This window comes from Eschscholzia californica, unplaced genomic scaffold (assembly GCF_041429995.1).
Source record: "Eschscholzia californica isolate CP2 unplaced genomic scaffold, dmEscCali1.0.p SCAF_2, whole genome shotgun sequence".
Lineage (NCBI taxonomy): Eukaryota > Viridiplantae > Streptophyta > Magnoliopsida > Ranunculales > Papaveraceae > Eschscholzia > Eschscholzia californica.
The window spans coordinates 49,890,357-49,911,632 of NW_028238309.1; the positions used below are offsets into that span (position 1 = coordinate 49,890,357).

Below are 21,276 nucleotides of genomic sequence, written 5' to 3' on the forward strand. Positions count from 1 at the left end.
CCCAACCCAAGAGCCCAAAGAGGAAGAGAATAATAGAGAACTTATGAGCACCCTCTCTTTGGTCCAAGTCAAATGTTCTAAGACTTAGTCAAGTTTGACTAAGTCTAGGGTTGTGTATACACAAGTGAGAAAGAGGGGTCAAAGAGGAGGCTACTATTCATCATCATCTTCACCAAGCAAGAGAGGGAGAAAGGGGTTCTAGGGTTTTTTGTTCTTTAAGTTCTTGAGTTTGAAAGAGAGGGAAAGAAAGAGAGAAGGAAGGAGGAGGGCCGGCCAAGCATAGGCCGGCCAGCACACTAGGCCGGCCTAGCTTAGCCGGCCGAGTTGCTGTCTTCACAGCAGCTCCGGCTGCTTTCAACAGCAGCTCGGGCTGCTTCCGGCAGCAGCTCTCGGGAGGAGGAACAGCAGCGACCAGCAGCTACACGGACGGCCAAGGATGCGTCAACAGCAGCACGGGACAGCTAAAGAACGGCCGAACAGCAGCTTCTCCAGCACGAGCAGCAGCTTCTCCAGCACGAGCAGCTCGGGATCTGGCCATGGGACGCGCGCATAGCTCGAGACGGCATAGGAGCATCACGGGACAGCAGCTGCAAGCCGGGACAGTGCACATTTTGGCCAGATCTTGTCTTGACCGGAATCTTATCTTCTTTGGCCGGAATTTTCTAAAGTTTCCGGCCACTTTCTTGGCCGGAAACCTTAGGGCTTTTGTTCCCCTCATCCTTGGCTAGCTTCTCATGCGTTTGATTTGGTTTTGAGCTATAATTTCTAGAGAGAGAAAGCTTGAGTTAGGGTTTAATGGTGGTTTGTGATAAATGGGGAAGATGATGGACATTGATATAGGGAATCCTTATTTTTGCTAAGGGGAGATCGGCTGCACCTTAACTATTCAAATTTTCCGACGAACCTAGCCTTGAACCACATTGGAAAAGGGAGATTTCTCATCATCTTCTTTTCATTTATTACTTATTCACCATGTTAGCTAAATCAAGTGTGTCGATTATATGAGATGAAATGTGATGAATTCGTGATTATGTTTAATATGATTTGATGTTTTGATTATAAATTGATGCTCATTTATTTCGATTATCGTTTTGATCGTATTTTCATGTGTCTTGTCAAGCACTTCGCATAGTTAATAGACGAAACGAAGTATTCGATATCGATCGTAGTCTGAGTCATAATTTCATGTGTCTTGTCATGCACTTCACATAGTTAGGCGACTAGACGACACTTTCGATGACTCGGGATTAACCGATTTAGACGTTTGTTTGACTAAGTATGATCTTCGGATATGCGTAGTACTTAGAGACATCTACTTTAGGAGTCGAATATCGATTTTACCTTGACACATTAAATCGGACTACACATAGTCGTCGGTTTATCATTATCATTATGGATTCCCGGACTTCGACACCTCTCTCACTTATTTGTTGCCCGAATCGACTCTTGTTGCATCCCGACTATTGTTTCTCCGAACTCTTCTCTCAAATCTCTCTCTCCCTCTTACATTGATATTTTAGTTTGTTTTACTTACTTTATTTCCTTATTGCTTATTCGATTATAAACCTCACATTACTTTCTTTTATTTCCGCTTTTGTTTAAGTAAGCCTTTAATATCTAGACCGAGGGATAAGACCCTTCGATATCCAAATTACCTTCCTATCCTTGGATCGATCCCGGCTTTGCCGGATTACTACTTGATACCTCCGCTTGGGTGTGCAACCTTTTCGGGTGCATCAACGGCTCATATCTAGTTTTTTCTTAAATTTACGTTGGTCAGAGAGATATAGTTGATAAAAGAACTTGTCAATTATGGATATCTGGTGTGGATAGATGATGAATTTGAAGTTTTAGAGCGTCTCTAGTGCGAAACTATAAAAAACTCTAATTGTCCCATGTGTCGAGTCTCAATTGGGAGTCTCTTTACTATATGACACAACTGAAATTTTCAATTTAAAAGAAATCTGAAACGCAACACTCCGAAAACTTAAAACTTATACTTAATTTTCTAAGTGGGTAATTTTCTTTGTAATATTGAGTGGAAATTGAGGTCCTCGAGAGGTCAGAAACTCAAATATTGAGTTTCTTTTTGGGGCATCTTATAATTAAATGTTGCAACATGCTAACTTATAACATTTGAGTTACTATGTTCTGGATGTGCCGGTTACAAACAAGTCATCAAACCCCAACTAATGAAATTACAGAAAAAAAATGAAGAAACCTATGACAACATGAAGAAGGAAAGTCTCATTCTAATTATGATTGGTCTGTTATTTGAATCGTTCTTACCGGTTACCATATCGATACATATTTGCAAACTACCATGTGCAAAATTTAAAGAGGTTTTGTATCATAGAAGTAATGAACCCAAAATAAGCATGTCTCCAAGATTGCTTCCATAATAACACCCCGCAGAAACCCCAAAAACCTGTTACAAATCCCAGTCCTGCACTTATACAAAACCACTTCGTCTCAAGCCAATCATCCTCCTCATCTTGTTTTCGTCCACCATATCCGGGCAGCTGAGCTTGTTCATCGCCTTTGCTGTTCTCGAGTGGAATACCACAGAGTTCAGGGTTGCCAACATAACTCAGTTCAGTAAAGCTTTGTAATTGGGTACTAGAAGGAATCTTCCCTGACAAGTTATTATATGACAAGTTCAAGTGATTCAGAGAAGTCAAATCTGTAATGCTTTGAGGAATTACACCCGAAAGTTTGTTGCTTGAGAGATCAAGAGATTCCAATGTGCTCATCTTTCCTATTTTGGTTGGAATCTTTCCTGTAAAATGATTCTCAGATAAGTTCAAAAATCTTAACTCATGAAGTGTTGTTAGATCTTGAGGAATTTCTCCGGATAAGTTGTTTCCAGATAGATCCATGGTTGTAACAAGCCCAAGAGTGTTTCCATACGCATATTCCTTTCCATTTGTCACAAGTGAAACAGTTTCTTTATTTCCCCCAATGGTGATGCGAATATAGTTTATCTGTTTTTTTTTGCTTCAAAGCCATGGCACTTAAATTGCTGAAACATCTTGGAATTGATCCTGATAAGTTGTTATGAGCGATATCCAGTATTCGTAGTGAAGTAAGGTCACAAAGTGCTTCCGGAATACCACCACTGAACTTATTTAGACGCAACCTAAGAAGTATAAGCCCTGCAAAGTCAGCTCCCAGCCATGTTGATATGCTTTCACTGAATTTATTTTCACCAAGATCAATCGCTATTAACTTGGTACAGTTTCGCAATAACTGAGGTAGTTCACCGGATAAAGAGTTATTACCCAAATGCAAGGATTGTAATCTAAAAAAAGAACCGATAGAGCTTGGAATTTCTCCTGTTAACTTATTACTTTCCAAGTTTAGCAATGACAAAGATAATGAGTGAAACCAACGTTTTGGAATCTCTCCAAACAGGGCATTGTTTGAGAGATCAAGATACCCTAATGTACACATTTTGCCAAACTCTGGATGACATCGGAAAGAGGAAATAGGACCGGATAAGAAGTTGTGAGAAAGATCTAGTAGTGAAACATTAGATACACTAGGTAGTGGGCCGTTAAAATAGTTGGAAGTGAAGTTAACTGATGCAGATGGATAAATAGAACTAAATTTCAATAACTTTGGTAATTCTCCAGTGAGACTATTGTGGCCTAGATTCAAGTGATACATTTGAGAAGACATGTTCCAAAACCAAGTAGGAACTGTACCTGAAATTCTTGTGTTGGATAAATCAATATACTCTAATTTTGTTTGTGTTTTTAACCATTGGGGAAATCCAGGTCCTATGTGACAATTTTGAAATGATAATCGTTCGAGTTGAAATGGAGGTTTCCAAGCAGATCTCAACTTCAAATCAACTGAATCAATAAACAACAGTTTTAGTCTTCGGAGATTGGCGAAGTTAGCTTCAGTTACAACGCCCTGTAATGATCCATTCAATTCATTTCCACCAAGGAATAAATCCCTTAATAATGATAATCTTTCTAAATTTGAGAGATGCCACATTGTTTCGGGCAATGATCCATTCAATTCATTTCCACCAAGGAATAAATCCCTTAATAATGATAATCTTCCTAATGACGAGGGAATTGAACCAGAAAATGAGTTATCATCGAGATAGAGGTATTCTAGATTCTTTAATTTCCCCAATTTCTCAGGCAAAGGGCCAGAAAGTTTGTTAATTGATAAATCCAACGACTTCAAACTACTGGTGATACATCCAGATGAATTTACCAAAAATCCAGATATATCTCCACCAAGTTTGTTCCTTCCCAAGTTTAATTCCTGCAAGTGGCATAGATTTCCTAAGGTATTTGGTATCTCCCCTTCAAGCTCCAAATTAGCGCTTAAGTCAAGGATCTTGATTGAAGTCAAATAACCAATATCTTTTGAAATCGTTCCGTAGAACTTATTCCACCTTAGATGAAGTTCTTCAAGTCTAGTAAGATTATATAACCATGCAGGTATTGAAGAATTTATGTCATTATAAGAAAGATGGAGAATTGAAAGAGATGTAAAGTTTATGTGTGGAAGAGTTGGTACTATGGATGAATCTAGATTACAACCAGCAAGACGTAACTCGACTAAAGATGGGAGCATGTTAATCACATGTAGCCACTTATGACTTACCCTGCTGAGGTTCACAAAACTCATGTCAAGATGTCGGAGAGAAGAAAGATTAGAGAGCCATTGAATATCACTAACATGTAAGTAGGTGTCACTAATATCAAGAAAATGAAGATTGGATAAGTTTCCAAGTTCCTGAGGAATAGTTCCACCAAAATTTGCTCCTTGTAGATTGAGATACCTCAAATTATGGAGGGACCCCAAGAAAGAAGCTAACTGACTACCCTCAAAATTATTAAAGCTTAAGTTCAAAGTATTTAAATGTTTTAGTTCAAGCAGAGAAGGATTTAAGTTACCACCTAGTGATAATTTTTGAAGATGAAGTTCAACAACATTTCCCGTTCTCCGATTGCAAATCACTCCTGTCCAATTGCAACATTCTTCACCATCCCAAGTAGATAATATATTCTCCGCATGATAAATTTTTTCATAATTTTCATCATGATATGAAGTATTTAGATGTTTTAAATCTGCTCCGAAGGCCAACAAAGCTTGTCTCTCCCTTTCCTTACAAACAAAACCAAAAATGAACTTGTTGTAATCTGGTCTGAATAAGCAAAATGCAGCAAGAAAGATCATTAGAGAAATAGGTCTCGACTCCATTATTAAGTACTGAAATCAAACCAAGAAATTAACTCTATTTTTAAACTGAATTGTCAAAATATATATATACAAACACACACAAAATCTAAAGACCTTCTATCGGTAATCAGTCTCAAGACTCGGCTTTCTGTACAACCACTCAATTCATCGTGGGGCGTAAGATCTTAAGATGTTATGGCCACAAAGAGAGTAATAAATAAGTATGGGTCAATTGAAACTTCCAAAGATTGGGACAATAAAATTAGTCGGAGACTTTTCTCAAGTCTTCAGACTTTCTACCTTGTTAAGTTTGATTATTCATCGGCCCTCTCAATGGGTTTGATTTGCCAACAACTGCTAGCTTAGTGTGTATCGCATTTACTCTAAAATCCCAAAGATTCCAAGCTCGATTCACAACAGAACGGGAATATATGATTTATTGGACTTGGGGTATCAAGGATATAAATAATGAAATATAGGGTAATTTGTACGGCCCTTAGGGGGCATGATTGTGACCGAAACTATGACATTGTAAGGTATGACAATGACGGAAGTTTTTTCTTTCTGTTTGATAGGATTTCTTATGTCTTCTTTATGTAGAAATGTCAATGCTAGTCATAAAGACTCACCGATATTGGTTGTGTTTTCTTTCGTTTGCGTTATCTTAACGGAGGCATATTAGTACACCATTAGGCCAGGCGTGTTCGAACGGGTTTAACCTGTGTAGTTTTTCCCTCGATTTTTTGTTGTCGTGTCTTCTTTATGTAGAAATGTCAACTTTTTTTTTTTGTTCAAAGCCCTCGGACAGTTCTTTTTTGTTAAGGAAAGCCCTCGGACAGCTTAAAAGAGTTAACTTGATAAAAAAAGTGGAAGTTTTAACTTTTCATGAAAAAATGTGATGTAGTATGTTAAGTATCAAATAGCACATGCTTGCAAGTTCATCCCTCTGCCTCTAATTTCTTTTGTTATGTTTGTATCAATGTATCATTATTACCCTTATGAATTTCGGAATAAATACTCGTGGTCTTCGTCTCTACCTTTAAGTTATTTTTTTTGGAAAAGTTACTCCTAGGTGTACATTTAGCTAGATTCTAATTCTTTTCGGTGAATGAGTCTTTCCAGGTACAAAATTTTTCAAAATGTTTCAGTAGTCCACCTATCTGATTGAGACTTGCAAGTATTGTGAGAGTACGATTGATTGGAGACTCTTTAAAATCTGTAGAATTTGCTGGCCCATTAAATTATGTTATTCAATCCTTTCAATGGGTTCTATTGAACTCATTATTTTCTCATTCTAATTCTTTTAGTTGTTTGTTGAAGTCTTATAGACTATTCACAATAAACGTTTTAAGATTTTATCTTGTGTCTTCTTCTTTATATAGAAATTTCAATGCTAGCTAGTCAGCAAGACTTCTACTGATATTTATTGTAAAGTTATGAATGAGGCCAAACAGATTAAATTATTTGGATGCAAATTGACTTAGTTTGAATGAGTCCTTTCGACCACGGATAACTTTGTGCACTACCAGCTAATATCTTTTTTTGTGGTTTGATTTTCTTCCCTGCATTATCTTAAAAGAGAGTACAGACTAAATAGTACATAACACAAGTGATGAAGAGCGTGTTCGAAGGGGCACTATACGTGCAAATTTGCAATATGCTTCGTGAACAACGATGGGTCCTCCAACAGGTGGCGAGATAAGAAAAATGTGTCTAGTTACTAAAAACAGGTATGTCGCTATAAGTTCATACCCCGATAAATTAGACCAGTGTCCCTATACCAACGTAGCGAGATAACTTTACAATTGGATCTTTATAAAAAAAAAATACTAGGGTATAGCCCGTGATTGTGATACGAATGTTATTATTGTGACAAAATTGGCAGAGGTGAACGGTTGTTTTGGATGCAAATTGACTTAGTTTGAATGAGACTTTTCAAAGACGACTGATGAATTTTCTGCACAACCAGTTGATATGTGGAGCTAAGTTAATAATTGAGTTGATGAATTATCTCCTAACTTATTGTAATTTGTGTTTTTTTGTGGTTTGATTTTCTTCCTTGCATTAACTTAATAGAGATTCGATAACACAAGTGAAGAAGAGCGTGTTTGAAGGGGCGCTACACGTGCAAGATGCACCTTGAACTTCAATATAGGAGTGGCTTTAAAGTCAGTACATACTAAATTTTAAGCTATTCATTTAAACCCAATACTCATTTGAGGCGAGTGTAAGAGTAAGACCCGGCCATTATTCCCCCCAAGACCAATTTCTTCGTTTGTTACAGCATGTGTAGTTGCCCCTCAAACAACTTAAGAGTTGAGTTGATAACAAACACAATATGAAAGGTTTATGAAAAAAAATGTGATGTAGTATGCTGGCAAGTTCATCTCTCTGCCTCCAACTCCTTTTGTTATGTTGGAATCATTATAAATAGAACTACTAATAAAATAGTAGTAAACATTAACTATGATCAAGCAATTATGTAGGTTTGTTGTTATCCTGATGAATTTCAGAACTGACACTCGCTGTCTCCATCTTTTTTGGAAACATTATTTCTAGATGTACACTTGATCTAGAGTCCAATGCTTTGTCATATTGGAGAAAGATGCATCTCCTGATATTATTTTGGTTGGATTAAGAGACTATCAAGAATTCAAGATCATAACACTGATGGTATTTTACAATATATCCATGGTTAAGCTACTTTTGAAAAGCAAGATATCCAATAACATTTAAGGTTTTCAACCTGTCTCATGAAATGGTGATGATTATATGTCAAACTTGAAGAGCAAGATGATAAGATCAATGGTTTTTTATTTGTATGATTGAAGAAGTCGTTTCATTCTCAGATATTTGTTGGAGATTAGAGGTATAGATACTTCAATACACTCAAATAAGCTCAAAAGATTCACATTAACATACTTTCATATAATAAAGTTTCTTTAGATCTACACAATCTCATAAAACAAGAGACACAAAGTTTTGTCACAATATTAAACTAGATATTGAAGTTAGTTCTTACCTTAAACACAATATTTATACTAGATCTATGACTTCTTCTTCAAGTTTCTTGTATATTATTCTCCTTTTACTTTCTCTCTCTAGATTGTTCTTGAACTAGTCTAAGAAAAGAACTCTCTACACCCTTTTAATTAATTTCATGAGGCTTTTACTTTTTTACCCCTTCTAGTTTGGTAAACCATTTACTCAAACCCACACTTTTATATCGGGCCCAAACCCAAATTTGGTTTAAAAGCCCCCTTTTCAACATCCCCCCTTAAACCAAATTTCCATAGCTTCTCTTACCTAACATCCACTTCAATCTCTCAAAGACATCATGCTTCAAGGGCTTCGTAAATATATCCGCTATTTGATCTTGAGACTTGCAATACATCACTTCAATATCACCTTCCTTAACATGTTCACGAATAAAATGGTAGCGTGTATCAATGTGCTTGCTTCTTTCATGACAAACGAGATTCTTGGCTAAAGCAATAGCCAATTTGTTATCAAGGAACACTTCAGTTGGACCAACTTGAGGGAATTGAAGATGCTTCAACATATTTCTTAGCCAAGTTGCATGACAAACCATAGAGCTAGCGGCAACATATTCCGCCTCACAAGTAGATAAAGTCACAATGGGTTGTTTTTTAGAAGACCAAGTAAATGCCGTGTAACCCATAAAAAATACAAACCCCGATGTACTATTTCTTTCATCTAAGTCTCTACCCCAATCACTATCGGAATAACCAATAAGCTTAAAATCTTGTTCACAAGAGAAAAATAAACAATCATTGACCGTACCTTTAATATATCGAAGGAGCCTCTTTGAGATTCATCCGGTGTCTCCATGTACCTACTCACTAGCCCAACTCCATAAAAATATCCGGTCTTGTACACGTAAGATAACGTAAACTTCCAATCAAACTTTTGAAATATGTAGGATCGACATCACTTCTTCTTGAACATTTTCTCAACTCCACTCCACTTTCAAGAGGGGTGTTTACCGGATTACATGACTCCATTTTAAACCTTTTAAGAACTTCCTTAGCATATCCACTTTGAGAAATAAATATGCCATTTTCCATTTGCTTCACTTCAATACCAAGGAAATGACCCATCAACCCAATATCGGTCATATCAAATTCCTTAATCTTGCTCTTCTTGAACTCATCAAATAGTCTTGAATCATTACCGGTGAATATCAAATCATCAACATAGAGACAAACAAATAACATACCTCCATCTTCTTTCACTTTCATATATAAAGTGTGCTCATGAAGACACTTTTCAAATCCATTTTCTTGAAAATACTTATCAATTCTTGCATTCCATGCACGTGGAGCTTGCTTTAACCCATAAAGGGCCTTCTTCAACTTATAAAATTTATCTTATTTGCCCTTGTTAACATACCCTAAAGTTTGTTCAACATATATCTCCTCCTCAAGGATACCATTCAAGAACGCCGACTTGACATCAAGTTGATAAATTTTCCATGAATATTGAGCCGCTATAGAGATTAACAATCTAATTGTTTCCATACGAGCAACGGGAGCAAATACCTCACTATAATCAATGCCGACTCTTTGCTTGTAACCTTTAGCTACAAGTCTTGCTTTGTATCTGTGGACTTCTCCACTTGCATTCTTCTTTGTCTTATACACCCACTTCACACCAATAGGTTTGTATCCTTTTGGCAAATTTGTCAACTCCCAAGTATCATTTTTTTCAATTGCATTAATTTCTTCATTCATGGCATTTTCCCATTTTTTTTCTTGGATGGCTTCTTCATAACTAATAGGATCACAATCCATGAGAAAACAACACAAGTTTAATTCTTCTTCATTATCCACAACTTCATATATCTCTCTCAAGCTTCTTGTTTTCATTGGCCCTTCATTTGAACTTCCCCCCGATGATGAGGATGATGGAGATGAGGACGATGGTGTTTGTGGGTCTCTTTGAAATTCTCTTGGTGGCGCATCTTCTTTTTCTTCTCCTTCAAGTCTAAGTTCAACTTGAACAATTTCTTTTCCTTTCCATTCCCATGCCAAATCTTCTTCAAATACCACATCCCTACTAAATAGAATTTTATTGACAATTGGATTAAACAACTTGTAACATTTCATTTGCTCATTATACCCTAGAAAGATACATTTCTCACCTTTGTCATCAAGTTTTGTTCTTCTTGCTTCTGGTATCTTTGCATAAGCAATACATCCAAATATCTTTAAATGAAATACACTAGGCTTGTAATAACCCCATGCCTCTTGCGGGGTCTTCATATAGACACTTTTAGTGGGACATCTATTTAACAAGTATACGACACATGCAACGGCTTCACCCCAAAATTCTCTAGGCAAACTTTTTTCTTTTAACATGCTTCTTGCCATGTCTAATATGGTGCGATTTTTCCTTTCGGCAACTCCATTTAGTTGTGGTGTGTATGACGGAGTAAGTTCATGAACAATCCCATGTTCTCTACAAAACATATCAAATGCTCTTGAGGTATATTCTCCACCTCTATCGGACCTTAGTTTTTTTTATCATAAAACCACTTTGTTTCTCAACCATGTTCTTGAACTCTTTGAATACCTCAAAAACTTCGGATTTATTTTTTAAGAAATAAACCCATGTTTTTCTACTAAAATCATCAATAAAAGTGAGAAAGTAATTGTTACCTCCATTTGTCATTGGCTTCAATGGACCACAAACATCGGTATGCACGAGCTCCAATATATTAGATGCTCTCCACCTCCCTTCTTTAGAAAAACTTGTGCGATGATGCTTGCCAAAGATACACCCTTCACACACTTTGTTTGGGTGATCAATACATGATAAACCCCTTACCATATTCTTGCTTGCCAAGGTCTTCATCTCATCAAAGTTTAGATGCCCAAGTCTCAAGTGCAACAACCAAGATTCATCTTTCACAATAGAGTTTAAGCATTTTGCATCACCATGTTGAATGTTCAAGGGAAATAATCTATTTTTGCCATCTTTACGTTAGCAATTAGAGTTCCACTTCTATCTCTTAATGTGAGATGAAGATCCTTCAATCATATATCATAATCTTTTTCTAAAAGTTGTCCCAAACTCAAAATATTATTTTTCATTGCGGGAACATAATAAACATCGGAAATATAGTTATGTTTTCCATTTTTTAGTTGAATGAGGATATTACTTTTCCCTAGCACCCGTATCTTTGAGGAGTCACCGAACTTTACACACCCTTTCACACTTTCATTCACCTCAACAAACAATTCTCTTTTTCCACAAATATGATTACTTGTACCGGTGTCGAAATACCAAGTGTTTGTTTGTGATTCGTCAAGACCATCACAAGAAAATAACAATGTAGGATCAACATTAATTTCTACTTCATCTTCAACAAGGTTTGATTCTTCCTTAACTTCATTCTGACAATTATAGCATTCAATATCCCTTTTGTCTCTACCTTGGCTATTATAAGGTCTAGTAAAGTTTCTTCTACCTCTTCCTCTTGGTTCATTTGCTCTTCCTCTATTAAAAAAATTTCTTCCTCTTTGGTTTCCGAAGCCTCTTCTACGATTATCATAACCTCTACCATAACTCTCATAGTCTCTTTCTTTTTGGGGTGTATATTGTTTTTCTTCTAAATTGAAGTACTTGATCAACCGAACAATTTGAAGAGGTTGTGACATTTCTATTCACCCTTTGTTCATGGATTTGCAATGTTCCCATCAATTCATCTACCGTCATGGATTCCAAATCTTTTGATTCTTCAACGACAATAACTACATTATCAAATTTAGGTGTCAAAGACCGTAAAATCTTCTCCATCACCCGAACATCATCACATTTTTCGCCACACCTTTTTATTTCGTTAACATTAGACAATACTCTTGAAACATAATCGGAGACAAGTTCTCCTTCATTCATACTCAACCTTTCAAATTCACCACGCAAAATTTGGAGACGAACCTTTACCACTTTATCAACTCCTCTAAATGAATTCTTGAGAATATTCCAAGCCTCTTTCGATGATTTTGCTTCGAACACTTCTTCAAATGTAGGACCATCAATTCCCTGATAGATAAGAAATAAGGCTTTTTTATCCATTTTTCTTGAGTCTTTAAGAACACACTTTTGTAGATCATTCATAAAACTCTCTTCTTCTTGAGTTGGTTCTACATAACCATTTTGAACAATATCCCACAAATCTTGAGATCCCAATAATACACTCATTTGAATACACCAATGTTCATAGTTCTCTTTAGTTAACCTAGGTATTAGAGGTTGTATCATATTTGACATTTTCTTAAAAGATCCCCAAAAATTTCACAAACCCTAGATCTCAAAAATGTTGAAAAAGCTTGAATTGATAAACTAATATGACTCTGATACCATTTGTTGGAGATTAGAGGTATAAATACTTCAACACACTGAAATAAGCTCAAAAGATTCACATCAACATACTTTCATATAATAAAGTTTCTTTAGATCTACACAATCTCATAAAACAAGAGACAAAAAGTTTTGTCACAATATTAAACTAGATATTGAAGTTAGTTCTTACCTTAAACACAATATTTATACTAGATCTATGTCTTCTTCTTCAAGTTTCTTGTATACTATTTTCCTTTTACTTTCTCTCTCTAGATTGTTCTTGAACTAGATATTGAAGTTAGTTCTTACCTTAAACACAATATTCATACTAGATCTATGTCTTCTTCTTCAAGTTTCTTGTATACTATTCTCCTTTTACTAAGGTTAGAAAGTAGCGACAACCGGATGTCGATGGTATATTGAATGGTCCCCATATATTGGCGTGTATTAATTCAAAAATACGAGATGATTTAGATGAACTAGAAGGAAAAGAAAGACGTGGTTGTTTAGAGAGAGGACATATATCACACGAAACTTTATTTATTAATCCACTCTTAATACATGGATTCTTAGAAGAAATAAAAGACAAACGTTCTAAAGACGGGTGGCCAAGTCGCCAATGCCATAAATTAAAATTACTAGAACTACTAGGAAGAAAAGATGAAAAAATCCTAGGTTCCGTGCCTAAATAATAGAAGCCATCATGAAGATCACCAAGTCCAATCGTCCTTGTCGTTGTCGGGTCCTGAAAGACACAAGATGATTTATTAAAATAAACACCACAATCAAGAGATTTAGTGGTTTTAGAAACCGAAATAAGATTAAACTTAAAAGTCGGTATGTGTAAGACATTATGAAGATGAAAATATTTAGTAAATGGAACAGAACCAATATGAATAACTTGTGAACGTGAACCGCCGGTAAATGGACGTAATAATGTGGTGGTGCCTTTGTATAAGACGAAAAGGAGGAGAAGGAGGCGCATATGTTTTTTGCGGCGCCGGAATCGATAATCCATGGAGGGTGTATGGAGGCATACTTGTAAAGTTGACGAGGGGATCGGTAGCGCCTAGATGGAGGGTGCCTGTAGTGGGTTTGTTACTCTCAAATAACCGAACCAAGTGATGGTATTGGTCTTGAGTCATCGTGGTGCCTGAAGGCGCCCCCTTTTGCGACGGGTCAGAGACCGACCCTGTCATAACCGAGCCAGCGAGCTGGGTCTGTCGGGTACGTGGAGGATACCCATGCAATTTGTAGCATGTATCCTTCACGTGTCCATATTGGTGACTGTTTTCACAATAAGCCCGAACCCGTTTCGGGCGTTGACGATCTTGTCGATCGGATCTATCAAAGCATCCTCCCGATGATTGTCCGGCAGCTAGGGTAGCGCCGTCGGTGGTGACGATATCCGAGTGAGTCAGATTTTGTTGGATTTCTTCCTGCTTAACCATACTGTGAATTTTAAGAACAGACGGGAAGGGATCCATAAGAAGTATTTGACTTCGGATAGCAGCAAAGAGATCATGGAGTCTTTGAAGGAACTCCATGGCTCGATCTTGATATACATGGAGTGAGTCAGATTTTGTTTTTTATTTTTTTATACATGGAGGTGCCTTAATAAATTGGATTTTGGGGGCCCTTCCTTAAGGTGAGGCCCAAAGCAGCTGCTTTGGGCCTGGGCCGCCCCTGATCACATGTTGAAACTATTTGTACAGGTCATGTAATAGTTTGTTCCATTGAACTTTTAATACTATGCCAAAGTTTGTTCATTGAACTTAATAATAGAGAACAAGAAAATCCAGACATACTCTAGGCATACATCTTATGTGGCTTTTTGTGATTCGAATCACTGTTAGGAAAAATAACCTAATTAACTTGTTCAGTAATATGAAGATAAACGATGCGAAAGTAAAAGTAGAGACACCAAGATTATCTAACGTGGCAAAAAACCCCTCCAAACTAGAAGGTAAAAAACCACGGGACCTAGTCCAGAAATCTTCCACTATAATTAAATAATGGGTTACACAATTCTTCAAGATGTGTAGAAACACTCTTGGACAACTCTTCACCAAACCTATGGTGGATAAACTGAACAAAGAAACAAAGAAATAAAATCTTTTACTCCTCAGGATTTGAACAAATCCTAGATTACTAAAGGTTGAAGAAGATAACCACAAACTAAATTGCTTCACAAGATTAATAATCTTCTTTTCTTCAAACCAATATTCTGCTCTTTCAATCTCTCTTGAAAGAACCACTTCAGAAATCTCTTTTTCTCTGACTTCTCTTTGTTCTGGAAGTTGTTGTGTCATCTCTCTTATCTCTCTCTAACCTGAGAAGATATATCTGAGAGGATTCTCTACTAACTCTCCCAACTGGGAGCTCCCAACTGGGGGATACTCTCTAACCTGAAAGTATGAATAATTTCTTCCCTTTCATTCCCTATTTATAATGATAAATAAGGAGGTATTCTACTAGAAATAGGATTCCTTTTTAGGCCAACAAACTCCCCCTCCCGACTTATGAAAAGGACCCACCATTCCAAAGCCAACAATACCACTATGTAGCTCATGCTTCCCGTTGAACAATCTTTTTGCCATCATATCTGAAGTATTGTCTTCTATATGGAATTTCTTGATATCCAACACTTTTTTCTTCAATACATCTTGAATCCGTTGATCACTCACATTCCAACTGCATTCAACTCTTATTCACGAATTCGCTTGAATCATGTGTAAAGTGCACTACTGTTTCCCTTCCATATTTCTGAACGATAAATCCAACCTTAGCTCTGGTACCACTTGTTAGGAAAAATAACCTAATTAACTTGTTTAGTAATATGAAGATAAACGATGCGAAAGTAAAAGTAGAGACACCAAGATTATTTAACGTGGCAAAAAACCCCTCCAAACTAGAAGGTAAAAAACCACGGGACCTAGTCCAGAAATCTTCCACTATAATTAAATAATGGGTTACACAATTCTTCAAGATGTGTAGAAACACTCTTGGACAACTCTTCACCAAACCTATGGTGGATAAACTGAACAAAGAAACAAAGAAATAAAATCTCTTACTCCTCAGGATTTGAACAAATCCTAGATTACTAAAGGTTGAAGAAGATAACCACAAACTAAATTGCTTCACAAGATTAATAATATTCTTTTCTTCAAACCAATATTCTGCTCTTTCAATCTCTCTTGAAAGAACCACTTCAGAAATCTCTCTTTCTCTGACTTCTCTTTGTTCTGGAAGTTGTTGTGTATAATCTCTTCCCTTTCATTCCCTATTTATAATAATAAATAAGGAGGTTTACCAATAGAAATAGGAATTCCTTTTTAGGCTTGAAAAAATAGAAACTTCTATTTTTTCCCCAAACAAGGAATAAGGGAAATCCTATTCCAACTAGGAGTCCTTTAATTATAAGGAGGGACCCCAACAAACCCCCCTCCCGACTTATGAAGAGGGACCTACCATCCCCAAACCTGCAACACTGCTACATAGCTCATGTTTGCCTTTGGGTAATGGTTTTGTCATCATATCTGAACCATTGTCGTCAGTATGGATTTTCTCGATCTTAAACACCTTTTCTTCAAGAACATCTTGGATCCACTGGTATCTCACATTTATATGTTTGGACTTTGAATGGAAACTAGAATTCTTACTGAGGTGGATGGCACTTTGACTGTCGCAATGAATAACATAATTATCCTGTTTTATACCAAGTTCTTCTAACAGTCTCTTCATCCATAACATCTCCTTGCAACATTCTGTAATGGCAATATATTCTGCCTTTGTAGTAGATAAAGCTACACACTTTTGTAATTTAGATTGCCATGACACTGCTCCCCCTGAAAATGTAAATAAGTAGCCTGATGTGGACCTTTTAGAGTCTACATCTCCTGCCATGTCTGCATCTGTGTAACCGACTAATATTGGCTTATCATTACCAAAACATATACGAGCTTTATACGTACCTCTAAGATACTTCAGAATCCACTTCACTGCTAACCAATGCTCTTTGCCTGGATTAGCAAGAAATCTGCTTACTACTCCAACTGCAAATGCAATGTCCGGTCTTGTACACACCATTGCATACATCAAACTTCCTACAGCTGAAGCATAAGGAATTTTCTCCATTTCTTTTTTCTCACTTCTAGTTGATGGACACTGATCACGAGACAACTTGAAGTGACTGGCTAATGGACAACTCACTGGTTTTGTCTTGTCCATATTGAACCTTTCTAGAACCTTCTCAATGTATCTTTCTTGTGATAGCCAAAGTTTTCCAGCTTTTCTATCACGAGAGATATGCATGCCAAGAATTTGTTTTGCTGGACCCAAGTCTTTCATATCGAAATACTTGTTTAGTTCCTTCTTTAACCTGCTAATTTTATTAACATCCTGACCAACAATCAACATATCATCAACATAAAGCAGAAGTATAATCAAATCTCCATCAGGAAATTTATGAACGAAAACACAATGATCGGAAGCCGTCTTGTGATACCCTTGATCCTTCATGAATGATTCAAACTTTTTGTACCACTGTCTTGGTGCTTGTTTCAGTCCATATAAACTCTTCTCTAACTTACAAACCAAGTGTTCCTTACCTTTAACTTCAAACCCTGTTGGTTGTTCCATATACACATCTTCCTCCAAGTCACCATGAAGGAAAGCGGTCTTGACATCTAGTTGTTCAATTTCTAGGTTCATACTTGCAGCCAATCCCAATACTAACCGTATCGAGGACATCTTCACCACCGGAGAGAAAATCTCATCAAAATCAATACCCTTCTTCTGCCCAAATCCTTTCACCACTAGGCGTGCCTTATACCGTGGTTGTGAATTTCTTTCTTTGGTTTTGATTTTGAAAACCCACTTATTTTTAAGAATTTTCTTATTCTTAGGTTTTTCAACCAACTTAAAAGTGTTGTTCTTATGCAATGATTCAATCTCATCTTGCATAGCTTTCAACCACTCCTTCTTGTGTTCATCATCTATGGCTTCTTCATAACACTGTGGTTCTCCACTATCTGTAACCATCACATACTCGTGTGGAGGATACTTGGTAGATGGTGCTCTATCTCTAGTCGATCTTCTCAATTCAGCTGGTGGTTCATGTTGAACTTCCATTTCCTGCTCAACATCATCACCCATGGGAACATCTTCATGAGCTTCATCTTCATGATTTTGTTCTTCACCTGCATTATCATGCATAACCTTAGAAGAGATATGTGGATCTAGATCAATGAGATCATTACTATGATTCTCATGCTTCTCAACTTTCCCAAAGTCCTCAATAGTTTGATTTTCAAGAAAGACCACATCTCTACTTCTAATAATCTTCTTATCGACTGGATCCCATAACCTGTATCCGAACTTCTCATCTGCATACCCTAAAAAGATGCATTGCTTGGCTTTATCATCAAGCTTTGCTCTTTGATCTTTAGGTATATGCACAAAAGCCCTGCAACCAAACACCCTTAAGTGTTCATAACTGACTTCTTTCCCAGCCCACACTCTCTCAGCTACATCTCCATCTAATGGTGCTGAAGGTGATAAATTAATCAGATAACATGCAGTACGCATTGCTTCACCCCAGAAGCTTTTAGGCAGCTTTGCTTCTGAGAGCATACATCTGATCCTCTCCACAATCGTGCGGTTCATGCGTTCTGCTACACCATTTTGTTGTGGAGTTTTGGGAACTGTCTGTTCATGTCGAATACCATGGGTTTTGCAATACTCTTCAAACGACCCGATGTATTCTCCTCCATTGTCAGTGCGAATGCACTTCAATGATTTTCCTGTCTCCCGTTCTACCATGTTGTGGAAATTCTTGAAAACTACAAGTACCTGATCTTTGGTCTTTATGGCATAAGCCCAAACTTTCCTGGAAGCATCATCTATAAAAGTAACGAAATACAAAGCACCACCAAGTGTTTTGACCTTTAAAGGTCCACAAACGTCAGAATAAACAAGCTCCAAAACACTGGATTTTCTTTCAGATGTATTCCTTTGAAAGGATACTCTATGTTGCTTTCCTACTAAACAATGAGAACAAGTGTTTAAATTTATACCTTTTACGTTCGGTAAGTCTTGTCGTTTAGCAAGGATTTGAAGTCCTTTCTCGCTCATGTGCCCGAGTCTTCTATGCCAAAGATCAGTGGAAGAATCTTTTTCAACTGCATTCAATTCTCCTTTACACAGTTTTACTTGAGTTCTGTATAAAGTACAACACTTCTTCCCTCTTGCTATCACCATTGACCCTTTTGTGAGCTTCCACTTTCCATCACCAAAGTGACTGTGGTACCCTTCATCATCTAATACTCCGGTAGAGATTAGGTTATATCGAAGATCTGGTATATGCCTCACATTCTTAAGAATCAATGTACTCCCTGTGCTCGTCTCAATTTTCACTTCTCCAATTCCTACGATTTTTGAGAAACCTAAGTTTCCCATCCTGACTTTGCCAAGGTCACCAGTTCTGTAAGAGTTAAAGAAATCCTTACATGGAATAGCATGATACGAAGCACCTGAGTCAACCAACCATGTCGTTTCTGGTTCTGACTCAGCCATACTTAAGCAAGTGTCTCCACAACCTGAGAGTAAGATAATGTCATCACTTGAGGCAACTGCCGCAACATTATCTTGTTTTTCATCATCCTTTTTATTTTCCTTCTTTGTTTTCTTGCAATCACTCTTGTAATGACCCATTTTTCCACAACCAAAACATCTAACTTCTTTCTTTGGTTTTGATCTCCCCCTTGACTTATCACGGTTATGAGGTTTTCTACTTTTACCTCTCGCCCGTCTTTCTGTAACAAGTGCCTCTGAATGAGACTCGTCTGACGATGATTTCCTTCTTGTTTCTTCATTTAACAAACTACCTGTTACGTGATTCATACGCATTATGCCATCAGGAGCAGAATTGCTAAGAGACACCACCAATGTCTCCCAATTATCTGGTAAAGAATTTAGAAGAAGTAAGGCCTGCAACTCATCATCCAAAACTAACTTCATTGCAGAAAGCTGGTTTACTAGACTTTTCATCTCATTCAAGTGTTGAGCAATTGAGGTTCCTTCTTTATATTGTAATTTTCCTAGCTTTCTGAACAAGTAAGCCTTTTTGGCAGCTGTCTTCTGATCATACAATTCTTCTAATTTCCTCCATAGACTATAAGCGGAAGTCTCCGTCGATACATGATGAAAAACACTGGGTTCTACCCATTGTCGAATAAATCCAACAACCTTACGATCTAATACCTTCCAGTCTTCTTCATCTATCTTCATCGGTTTTGTACCGTGATTTTCAATGGTCCCTCTTCATAAGTGAATACTAATCGAATGATTAGTTTAGATGGAGAAAATATCATAAGGTTGAGACTTGTTATTACCTGGGCTCTGATACCAGTGTTGGGTGGTCTAGGGCCTGTCTTACCCCAAAAGCTAGCTCAAGAGGTAAGGCTTCTTCCACGCTTATTAACACATCTAATGCCCCTTCCCCAACCAATGTGGGATTAACCTAACAATCACAACAAGCCACATAAGATGTATGCCTAGAGTATGTCTGGATTTTCTTGTTCTCTATCATTTTTCTTTTTTTATATAACATATAATGTATGATATTTTATCCATGGTGCCCCCAAATACAATGTAGTTTTATCTTTTTGTAAGATTTTGTTTTTTGCATCTCCTAATATACCCTAAGCTTTGGCAGAGCAATGCCACCCACTCTATGAATATTTCTCTTTACTCTTATCTCTCCTATGTTACGAGGACTGAGGGGTCATCTGAGGGACAGACGGAACAGAAAAGTGATATGGAAACGAGGAGAGGGAGAGAGAGTTCCGTCCTAACTTGTCGTCTATACTGTTAATGCGAAGCGAGGGAGGGAGCTAGGAGTACTGGAGAGTTTTTTGTGTCAAACAAGTGAAGAAGGTGAATGTCGAACAATCACTCAAAACAAAAAATAGCTAGGTTCTGCGAGAATAGTCCCACCCAAATTGGGGAAAGTAATCTATTAACCAAGAATAGTCCCACCACAAATTTACCAAACACATCATCATAAGTTTTTGCAGATGGAAGTGAAGATGAGTCCGAGCATTCAAAAGAGCGAAGAACGATTGTCATTGGACATCTAACGCTTCAGTTGAGGAGATCGAGCCATTGTGGCTTAAGTTTAGGAAGTTGTTTGAGCATAGAAGTATTAAGTTTATACACAAAGAAGTATAGAACATGTAAACCTTGGTCCTTGGCAAATACTACAGTCAAGAGAACCAGGAAGATAGAGAAATTAAACACAAAAATGGGTATCAAATTCACAGGTAATGAACCCAAAATCAATGTTGAGTATTTGTTGGTGGTTGGACTATTTTTCTTTCAGTGAGAGCTATCATCTAGTCAAGACCTCGACCGAGTAGGTTTACTCTGGTTAGATGTGGCCCAATTGGGTGGTTGACCCGTTTATTGGTTTTAATATATTAATGTATAAAATGTTATTTCTCTAAAAATTTACGTGAGGCAGAGAGATATAGTTGATAAAAGAACTTGTCAATTATGAACATCGGGTATGGATGGATAAATAATTGAAGTTTTAGACATCTCTAGTGCGAAACTAGAAAAAACTCTAATTGTCTCATGTGTCGAGCCTCAATTGAGAGTCTCTTTCCTATATGACACAATTGAAATCTTCAATATAAA

General features: G+C 37.1%; 1 protein-coding gene and 1 pseudogene across 1 annotated transcript in view; both read right to left on the minus strand.

The window, feature by feature from the left end:
* Positions 1–8,571, minus strand: part of LOC147558705 (uncharacterized) — a 56,528-nt gene extending 47,957 nt beyond the window's left edge. Inside the window, exon 1 of the mRNA XM_086659073.1 lies at positions 8,263–8,571. The gene's annotated coding sequence lies outside the window, so the exon portion shown is untranslated. The remainder of the gene's footprint in view (positions 1–8,262) is intronic.
* Positions 2,319–5,229, minus strand: LOC147558706 (receptor-like protein EIX2; annotated as a pseudogene).
* Positions 8,572–21,276: the final 12,705 nt, after the last annotated feature.